Source organism: Erpetoichthys calabaricus, chromosome 2 (genome assembly GCF_900747795.2).
Source record: "Erpetoichthys calabaricus chromosome 2, fErpCal1.3, whole genome shotgun sequence".
In the NCBI taxonomy this organism is placed as follows: Eukaryota; Metazoa; Chordata; class Cladistia; order Polypteriformes; family Polypteridae; genus Erpetoichthys; species Erpetoichthys calabaricus.
Genome location: NC_041395.2, coordinates 113,076,109 through 113,086,482, shown reverse-complemented (window position 1 = coordinate 113,086,482; position 10,374 = coordinate 113,076,109).

Below are 10,374 nucleotides of genomic sequence, written 5' to 3'. Positions count from 1 at the left end.
CAAAGAGCGCTGCACAAACTCCACTTGGGCCAGGCTAACATTCTGGCATAGCTAACCATTGTACCATCATGCTGCCTGAATCAGGAACATATCTTTTGAAAATTGTAGCCTCTAAAAAAATACTTTTGTTATTGCAAGTACAGAAATTACATTTCTAGTAATTAATGTTTTACGAAATTCAACACAATGTTCTTCTTTAAGGGATACTGGGACAGATTACTTTACACAGTGAGATGATATAATTTGGGAGAAACTGCACATTTGTGATGTTGAGACCAACGCTGCTACCATTTAATAACTGACTTGCTAGCATCCAATGATAACAGATAAATAAACAATTTACAGTATATTATATGCCCCAAATAGCTGTATAAATTTTCTTATGTCCATAGGTACATATAATAATAAACTTGGTTGGCCTATAAGATAAAGACATCTAGAGACAATTGGCTTTATATTATACTGTTTAAATGAAGAGACAGGACTGGAATAGAAAAGGACCAGGAGATGAAAACAAACCAAGTCTTAAACAGCTTAGCATCAAACTATAAATACAGAAACACAAAAATGCCAAAGCTATACCTGTAACTGAAGATTGTTTGTAGAAATCAAATGTGCATTATATCCTTGCAAAGAAAATGACTAATAAACACTTGCTAATCTTTTGACAATATCTACCTGTAGCAGTTTGAATACACTATCCCAAAATGGTGATGTGCATATGAAAACAAAGATGCCATTGTTACATAAATGAAAATAATACTTGATATGTTTTTCATTCAAGATCTAAAGCAGTAAATCTAGATAAATCATAAAAAAACTCTAAATACAGGATGTAGCAATCTGGGATTAACTGTACTTTTTTTCTGATTTTAAGTTGTATTTCTTTAGTCTTGAGTTTTACCTGTTGACAGTTCACATTTATGAGAAATTAATCAATATCTTATTTATAATATTAACTGAAGTTTATTTAAGAGCATTAAAAACTAGTTGCTGCTTTACCACAATGGCATTACTGCTTATTTTGGCTATCGCCATATTTGTTTAGGATTACTGTGGTTTTTTAACTCAGGGATCACCGGGAGTGTGCAGCACTTGAGAACATCTTTGCAACAGGTTGAAAGGTTGACACTGTGCACTTAAAAATCAGAGTTTGTGGATGAAAAAGAAATGAAATCTCTTTTGTTAGTGTATGCTTTAGTAAAAGAAAACTCAAGTTTTGAGTTTTTGGCTTTTATTTTTGACTAAGACTACTGGTTAGTGTTTTGGGTTTAGAAAAAGTATAGTGCTGATTTTTAGTTTAGAACTTTGCCTGGTTTTTGATTACATCTATATTCTCGCTGCTACTATTATATTTAGCTGCCTGCATGAAATGGCTTAACACAGGGTGTGCAGAAAAAAATGATTGAACTATACTGATACCCCACAATCCTGACACACCTGCAATGTTGTATAATGCACCTGGACTTTATTTGGTGTTTCTCTTGTGAATTGAGGAATTCATGCATAAAAGCATAAGAATATATCCATCCATCCCGCTATATCCTAACTACAGGGTCACAGGGGTCCAATGGAGCAAATCCCAGCTAACACAGGGCGCAAGGCAGGAAACAAACCCCGGGCAGGGTGCCAGCCCACCACAGGGCATGCACACACACACACACACACACAAGGAACAATTTAAGATGGCCAATGCACCTAACCTGCATGTCTTTGGACTGTGGGAGGAAACTCACACAGACACGGGGAGAACATGCAAACTCCATGCAGGGAGGACCCGGGAAGCAAATTCAGGTCTCCTAACTGCGAGGCAGCAGTGCTACCAACTGCACCACCGTGCCAAGAATATATGAAGTCTGATAATTTAGAGATTTGACTAGCTCATTTGATTAGCTACTTGCTAACCAGTCCCACTGTCTCATTCAGATACTTTTTAAAGTGTATGGATGTTTCTGCTTTAACAACATGATCTGGTCATTTTTATCAGACTGCCATGACTCTTTGTGTAAAGCAGTACTTCCTGGATTCAGTCTTAAATGTCCTTCCCCTTACATTGGTATCAATATGTGATTTACTGTTTATATGAAATAAATATGCTAATTAAAGTTTATCTCTGAGAATTTTGAAGACCTAGATTAATTCTCTATACAGGATGCTCTAAGCTCAGGTCTGAAGTGGTTTAATTTCCTAAGTGCATCAAAGCAGGACATACAATATCCTTTAGCACCAAATGCATAAGATCTTCACTTATACACCATCTCTAGTGCTTATATGTCTTTTTTTAGTGTGGTAGCCAGGAGTGTAAATAGTACTCCAGATATGTACTATTTACACTCTTACATTATATACTGTATAGTACTATAGTATTATAGTATAGTACATTATACAAATTGACTTGACTTAAATTCAACAGTTTTAACAATATAGCCAGTTTTATTTCCCTTGAATTGCTTTTAGACATTGCCCAGATGATGACAATGTTCAGTCAATAGAAAATCCTAAATACTTTCTGTAGAGTCCTTTTCACTTCCTGTAAGACAGTGTCACTCTTCTTGCATGTTTAATGAATGTTTCTTTTGCCTACAGCACTATGTGTTGTTGTACATTAAGCTATATTATCTAAGTGTTTCCTCAGTTTTGAAGGTCCAGGTCATTTAAATTTTTACCTGACTGCTCTGTATCTGCTGTTCTTCCAATTTAGTGTGACCTGTGAATTTTGTATGCTTACTAAAAAGTGAAGTGACACTTCTAGCATATTTACTTGGCATACTTCACTGGTGACCACACATTTTATTTCTGCTCAGTTAACCATTTTGAAATGTACTTTTCCAGATACCAGGCTAGAAGCTAATGGATTCTAGTTTCAAAAGTAATATTTGGCATGGAACTGTATCAAATGCTTTTTGAAAATCTATGTGAACTATGTTGTAGGCTTTTGTCTTCTAACTGTGTATACTTTGCCTTTGTCTACAAATGACATAATCTTTGCAATTCATTTTTATGTCACTGATTCATTTTCCAAGAAATATTTACTAATGAGGTATGCTATGCACTCCTCTATCACTTCATAGATTCATTTTCCTTGGGTGAGGGTTGGATGTAAATAATAATCTTTTCAGCACATTTTGGAACAAGTGGACTGATGTGGGTTTGCAGAAATAACTAATTACAAGCATCACTGGCTGCTGGACTGTTAATAATTAATTATGAACACCAGGCTGAAGAAAGAAGGAAGTTTTCTTCATCTCTAAGCTTACTCTTTATAAGTAACAGACAGTAAGCTTTGTCATGGTTACAAAAACGAAGCTCAGTGATTGGTCTGTAAATGGCTATGTGTTAAAGACTCTTAAAGCAATAAATCTGTAAAAATCTGAATGGCAAGCAAGGCTTTACGAGAACAAATGAGAACAAAACAGAAACTGAGTTAGAAATCTTATAAAATTTTTGTCAGTGTGTCCAGGCTACAGTCCAAGAAGCCCTCAACTAAACATATTCTTTCTGACAGCTCTGTGTTGTTTGTTAGAGATCTGAAAAGACAGGGATAAGGGTCCTTTGTGCTTTTTTAGTTGATTTGATGATTATGCATTTCATTTTTCATTATAATTGGTTGACAAATCCTTGCACATTACAAAAGAAAAACAAAATAAAACTTGAACCAAAGTATAGTATATTTCACTTAGCATGCTTGTTGTCTGGATATTTTAAATTTTGAAATGTATCCATATTACTAACTGAGAATGGTAAACTGGATGGCATGGACGCAGGTACACGGCGATGGGACCATGAGACATACTGCGCAGGTGCGTACAGCATGCGTCTCATAAACCGCACGCGAAGTCGTATCCACCAAGAACGAAGGAGTCACGGCCCAAAAACGAAAGAGCTCAACTGACGTGAATGAGAAATGAAGCAATAACGCGCCCATAGCTAACGACTAACAACACAGCCATACAAAAAAGAGGATTCTGCGCTGCAGCCCAGATTCAAATGGAAGAGGCTACGGCGGCCCCACATGTCCACAATGATAGTACGGAAGGCGCAGGCGTCACCGCCATATTGTGAGTGGCACTACTACGGAAGGTGCAGGCGTCACTGCCATATTGTGAGTGGCACTACTGCGGAGTGAAGTTAGGAATAATGTGCTGCTTGGGATTGTACAAACCGCTGAACGCTTTACACCGAATTCAAACACAATACAGCTCAACGATACAAACACGAGCCCACCTAGATAAGATCAATGAACGCAGGCGCCTACAACGTGCGTCTGAAACTGCGGAAGCAAAGCAGGCACGGGTTCAAAACGAACGAGCTCGACTGACGGATATACAAACATGAGCCCGGCTGGATAAAATCAATGAACGCAGGCGCCTACAATGCGTGTCTGAAATGCCGCAAGCAAAGCGGGCACGGCTCCAAGACGAACAAGCTCGACTAATGTATTTCAGGATACCCAACGCCGGGGGTAGGCGAGCGAAGCAAGCAGGGGGCAGAGCCCCCCTTGTAAGCACATAAACTCTAGTTGGACTTAATGGTAACACCAATAATAATGAACTATTTACATGAATAAGACCATGTTTTATGGGAATTTGATTTTATTTTGTAATTAGTACTAAAACTGCTATAAGGTATTTTCATCCACATGCATCAAGCATTAAATGATAAATGATCAATGATAATGTTGATATAATCAAAATCAAAATATAATACTAGTTCTAGCCTGCATGCAATACACACTGTATGGTCATTGACCTTCTGTTATACTGTAAGAAGATTAAAGAGTTTCTGATGATGGGCCATTTTGTTCGCACTGTGTTACTGGCAAACATGATAAACTTAGACGATCCCTGTATCTCAAGTGCCACACTATCATTTGTAGATATTGTTTCCTCACATTCTCATGCTAGGCTGATACCACTTTGGATACAAAAAAAGGTCACGGCTTCAGAACATACCACCATTTAGTCATTTATACTGCCAGTAAACCAGAAATATGTAAACAATTATAAATTTTAAGTTCCTGTGATAAAAATGTCAGCTAAATAAAGGAGCTCTGGAAAGATTGACTGATTTTCAAGTAAAGAAGCATTCTGGTAGATGACAATAATTAAACACACATCCACTTTGGTAGACTGGCCCTACTGTTCAACAGAGTCAGAATATGAAACTGTGTAAGTGCTTAACCAAGTGCACTGACCTATTTAATGTATAGACAGTAATTTCATGATTTGCGTGAATTAGTCTTTTGGTTTGCACTTGATACAGAGCCACAGCTAAAGATTTAATTGGGTTTTCTGATTATTCAATCAACTGGCAAGTGTGTGTGAATAGTAAATTTGCAGTGTTTTAAGCTTTTAGATATCCATCCAGATATCCTTAGTTGTTACCTATGTTTTACTATGAAGGGATTTTAAACAATAACAATAAGATTTATTTATATAGCACGTTTTCATACAAATGATGTAGCTCAAAGTGCTTTACAAGATGAAGATATATATATATATATATATATATATATATATATATATATATATATATATATATATATATATATAAATTGTGGAATGCGACCCGGACACAGACAGGCAGACATTGTAATAAGCACCACCACATGTTTATTATAACTAATATTTACAAATAAAGTGCCACATACAACCCCCAAAACTCCCCCAAAGTTCAGGCCTTCTCAATAATGCCTTCTTCGGGTCTGCCTCCACTCCTCTCCTCCAAGACTTTGTCTCTCATCCTCCCGACTTCAGCCACTGAACAGAGGGAGGCGGCCCCTTTTATAATCACCCGGATATGCTCCAGGTGTCTCCCGATAATCTTCCCCTGGCAGTCCCCAGTGTGGCGGAAGTACCAGCTGTGCACCCAGAATCATTGCGGGTGTCCCTGGTCTTCTTCCCCCTAGCACTTCTGGGTGTGGCGGAAGTGCTGAGGGCCAGGGCTCCGTAGGCACTGGGGCACCCCCTGGCAGTGACCATGGGCCCCTATAGGGTTGAGCTTCCAAGCTCAGTTCCCATGATCCCCAAAGCCACCAGGGCGGTCGCCCCCTCATGGTCCTCCAGTCCTCCTGTGAGAGCCAGTCCAAACACCATCAGACAAACACCAGCACTTTACAAAACACACATTCATTAAACTAATAAAGTCCACACAACACACAGTGCTCCCACACCAATCACTCCCAACATGGGCCTCTCCCAATGTCCTCTTCGGGCCTTCTTTCTCTCTCCTGTCACTGGAGCTTTGTCCTGCTCCAGCTCCCAACTCTAGCTCCCCGACTGTAGGAAGGCAGCCCCTTTTATATTCACCTGGATGTGCTCCAGGTGCTTGATAACGTTCTTCCGGCAGCACTTCCTGGTGTGGCGGAAGTGCCTCATGAGCACCCGGAAGGACCTTCCCCCACCTTCCCAGGTGTGGTGGAAGTGCAGAGCTCTTAGGCTTTATGAGACTTTGGGTGCCCCCTGGCGGTAGCCATTGGACCCTATGGGTTTGTGCCTCCTTGCTCCATCCCCGTGGTCCCCTGCTTATCCAGGGTGGTTGCCCCCTTGTGGCCCAAGGGACGTACTGACTGCCTCCCAGTCCTTCCAGGCTTCCCGGCTGGGTCTTGCCCCCAGCCTCCTGCAACAATATATATATATATATATATATATACTCTATATATATAAAATCCTAAGCCTAAAAGTGCAATGATTTTATGTGACTTTTTATATCACGTTTTTTATCATGCTTTAAATTGGACTTATTTTAAAACCTACATATATATGTTTGATATCATCCATCCATCCATTTTCCAACCCGCTGAATCCGTACACAGGGTCACGGGGGTCTGCTGGAGCCAATCCCAGCCAACACAGGGCACAAGGCAGGGAACCAATCCTGGGCAGGGTGCCAACCCACCGCAGGACACACACAAACACACCCACACACCAAGCAGACACTAGGGCCAATTTAGAATCACCAATCCACCTAAACTGCATGTCTTTGGACTGCGGGAGGAAACCGGAGTGCCCGGAGGAAACCCACGCAGACACGGGGAGAACATGCAAACTCCACGCAGGGAAGACCCGGGAAGCGAACCCGGGTCTCCTAACTGCGAGGCAGCAGCGCTACCACTGCGCCACCGTGCCGCCCTTGATATCATTCTTTTCATAATTTATCAAACTTTAATGTGATGTTGTTAGATTTTCAGATCGTTATTCCATTTTTAAATTATAAACTAAAAAATATCAAGAACTCATGTCCCAAGAGACAAGACTTTCTGCCAGAAGATTTAACCACACCCGGGGCCGGAAATAAAAGACAAAAAGTAGAACAGCTGCAGTACAGGCTTTTAAATGTTCGAAGCACAGTGCGAGATGCAGATTACGTGGCACGGCAGCAGCAGCAGGCCAGCAGCTGATCAAGCAAAGAGGAGGTAAAAAAACTGTATTTTTTTATCATTGTATCACTGTCTCCTTCAGCCCCCCTCCTCACAATGTGAGCGGCAGAGACGGGAAGTGGCTGGTGCATAGCACAGGCCTGGGGGATTGGTGAGCGAAGCGAGCAGGGGGAAACCCCTATTGTATATATACTGTATATATATATATATATATATATATATATATATATATATATATATATATATATGCGTGTGTGTATGTTTCTGTGTGTGTGCGTGTGTGTGTGTGTGTGTGTGTGTGTAAATAAATAAAATTAGGCAATACTAATTAACAAAAGAAAAAGTAAAGTCCAATGGCCAGGGAGGACAGAAAAAATCAAAAGAAACTCCATAGGGCTGGAGAAAAAAAGAAAATCTGCAGGGGTTCCAAGGCCATGAGACCTAACATAATTAATCTCAATCAGTCCTCATGGTTTTCAGGTTTACATGGAAGAATTAGACGATGATGGTCATGTGGACCTCTGGCCTTCAATCCATCTATGTAGGGACTGCATGATGCTTTGATCAGGTGGTGGTGGCGCAGATCGCCATCGCAGACAACCGGAAAAAGAACAGCAGAGAAAGGAGGGGTTAGTACAGATTTCAGAGCCATGAAAAAAATAATAATTAAATGTATATACAGAATATCAGGGTTACACTAAAATGAAGCTATGAGAAAGCCTTAACATAAAGAATTCAGCCAGGAAGAGGCCATTCAGCCCACTGCCCCGTCATGTCCTCATTGAGTGTGTGGAATACTATTGAACTGAAGTTTCCTTTGACCATGTATGAAACAGTGTAACAGTGTACCAACATAGCATAGCGGCCTAGGCAGTTAAAAATGACTTTTTGTTTCTTTAGCTCTGCAGGCCAGTTGGCTCATTAACATAAGCAGCCATGTAACTACAATACTTGAATGTAAAAAATGGCTGTCCTGTGATCTGCTTTGCCAGTTGCTAAAATCCCTATCAATTTACTCTGCTGTGTGCATTCATTAGACCAGCTCACGACCCTGCAAGTCTGCCTGCGCTTGAAAACTTATACCCTAAGGATCTTTGAGAGCATAGGGTTTGCTGTGCATGACTTCTTTATTGAATTAATTATGATAAGGATCATAACTTTAAACCAGGGGTGAGGTGCTGGCTTTCTGTGTGATCGCTTGAAGCGCTTTTCTGCTGACGACTCAGGCTCAGTGATTAAGTCTGGCAGGTTTGAACTTTATGGCACAGTAACAAACTCCAGAAGTTCTAGAGGTTGGCCACAGTTTGAGGCCACATCTCTGCTTGCACAAATGTATGCTACCTGCGCAAAGAGTGGCAGAGCAGGCCTCTAGCGTTCGTTGACCGTGCTTTCAGCTTAGTGATGAAGGATTAACAAGTGAAGGATACGATTTCACACAATGAAATGAGCTCTCCAGTTTAGTAGAAGTAGTTGTCGATTTCAGCAATCTATTTCATTGCAAACTGATCCCAAGATAAGCAACCTTTCAAAGTACTTTAATGATTTCTACATTACCCAGGTTAAAACACTGAAAACACATGTGCTTCTTTTTGGAGTTTTGAACTTAAAATGCACTGAATAAAATAATGCTCAAAAAGCTACTCTTTGGGCTTTATTTCATATAGTAACTTTCTCAAAATAGAAGATGCTATACAGAGAAAACAGCATTCTCAAGCCAGGTCAGGCTCGGGGTCATAGATATTCAGAGCCTTTCCCTGCAGCCCTGGGCACAGGGTAGAAACCAGCCAAGGACAGAGTGCCAGTTCATCACAGAGCCAATTTAGAGTCCCCAGTTCTTCTGGCAAGAGCACCTTTAGGGATGTATAAGGAAAATCTATACACACATCAGACAATAGCCAGTTGGGGGATTCAAAACCAGAACTCTGAACCCATTACGTAGCATTAGAAACCTAACCTTACAGTATGCAAAAATAAAAATCATAGTCAGTCAATGGAGCTTTATTTTATATACCATATCTCCTTTCACAGTAATCACTGTTGATGTATTCAGCATTATAGCACCAGGCTGAATGTAAGTAAAGAACAGACTGGATCTGTTTGATATGCAAGTGTTGCACATGAAAGATGCCCCAGTAGTCTGCAGCTTACAACCAAATCACTGTTATTAATTAAACTAAGTTTCCTGCAAGACATATCTTTCATAAATGAATATTAAAGGTCCAAACAAATTCATTAAAATCTTTACATACACACTCATCCATCCATCCATCCATTATCCAACCCACTATATCCTAACTACAGAGTCACGGGGGTCTGCTGGAGCCAATCCCTGCCAGCATGAGCTAAATATGAAAGGTGACTGACAAACTGGCAGCCCTGTGAGCCAGCAAATAGAAGTGAAATAATTACTGCAGTAAGAGTTACTTTTACATTTATGTCTTACGCTGACCACCCAAGGTTTTTAACTTTAAAAATGTAATTTATGGTACAAATGTAGGTAGGTATAAATAAATGCATACTGTACAATAAATTGCACATTGTACATTTTAGCATATTCTAAAAAGATTACATAATACAATGGAGGCTTGCTTCACCTGTTATGAGGTGTACTGTACACAACTGATGGAGAACTATGCTTCCTGCTATACCCACCACTGGTGCCTCTGTCATATGTTGCTTTTTCTTGCCAGGCTGAAACTCATCTTTTAGCCCAAATCATTTTGCCTTTTACTTTCTTTTTTTATAGCATTTCTTATTTTTCAGTGGTGCCTATCTTCATATCAGTGTCCACTCCTTTTCACATGTGCTCCAACTGCATCACTTATTCAGCTAGCAGGATACAAGTTTACAATTAGCACTGAAACCAGATGCAGATTTTTAAGGAGGTTTACCCTTACATTCAGGGAACTGTGAATTGGGGAAACATTGAGAATTTTCAAAGCATGTCCAGATTCTGTGCTCTTCTGTGTTGTTGATGGCTCACTGTTTTGTTGGTT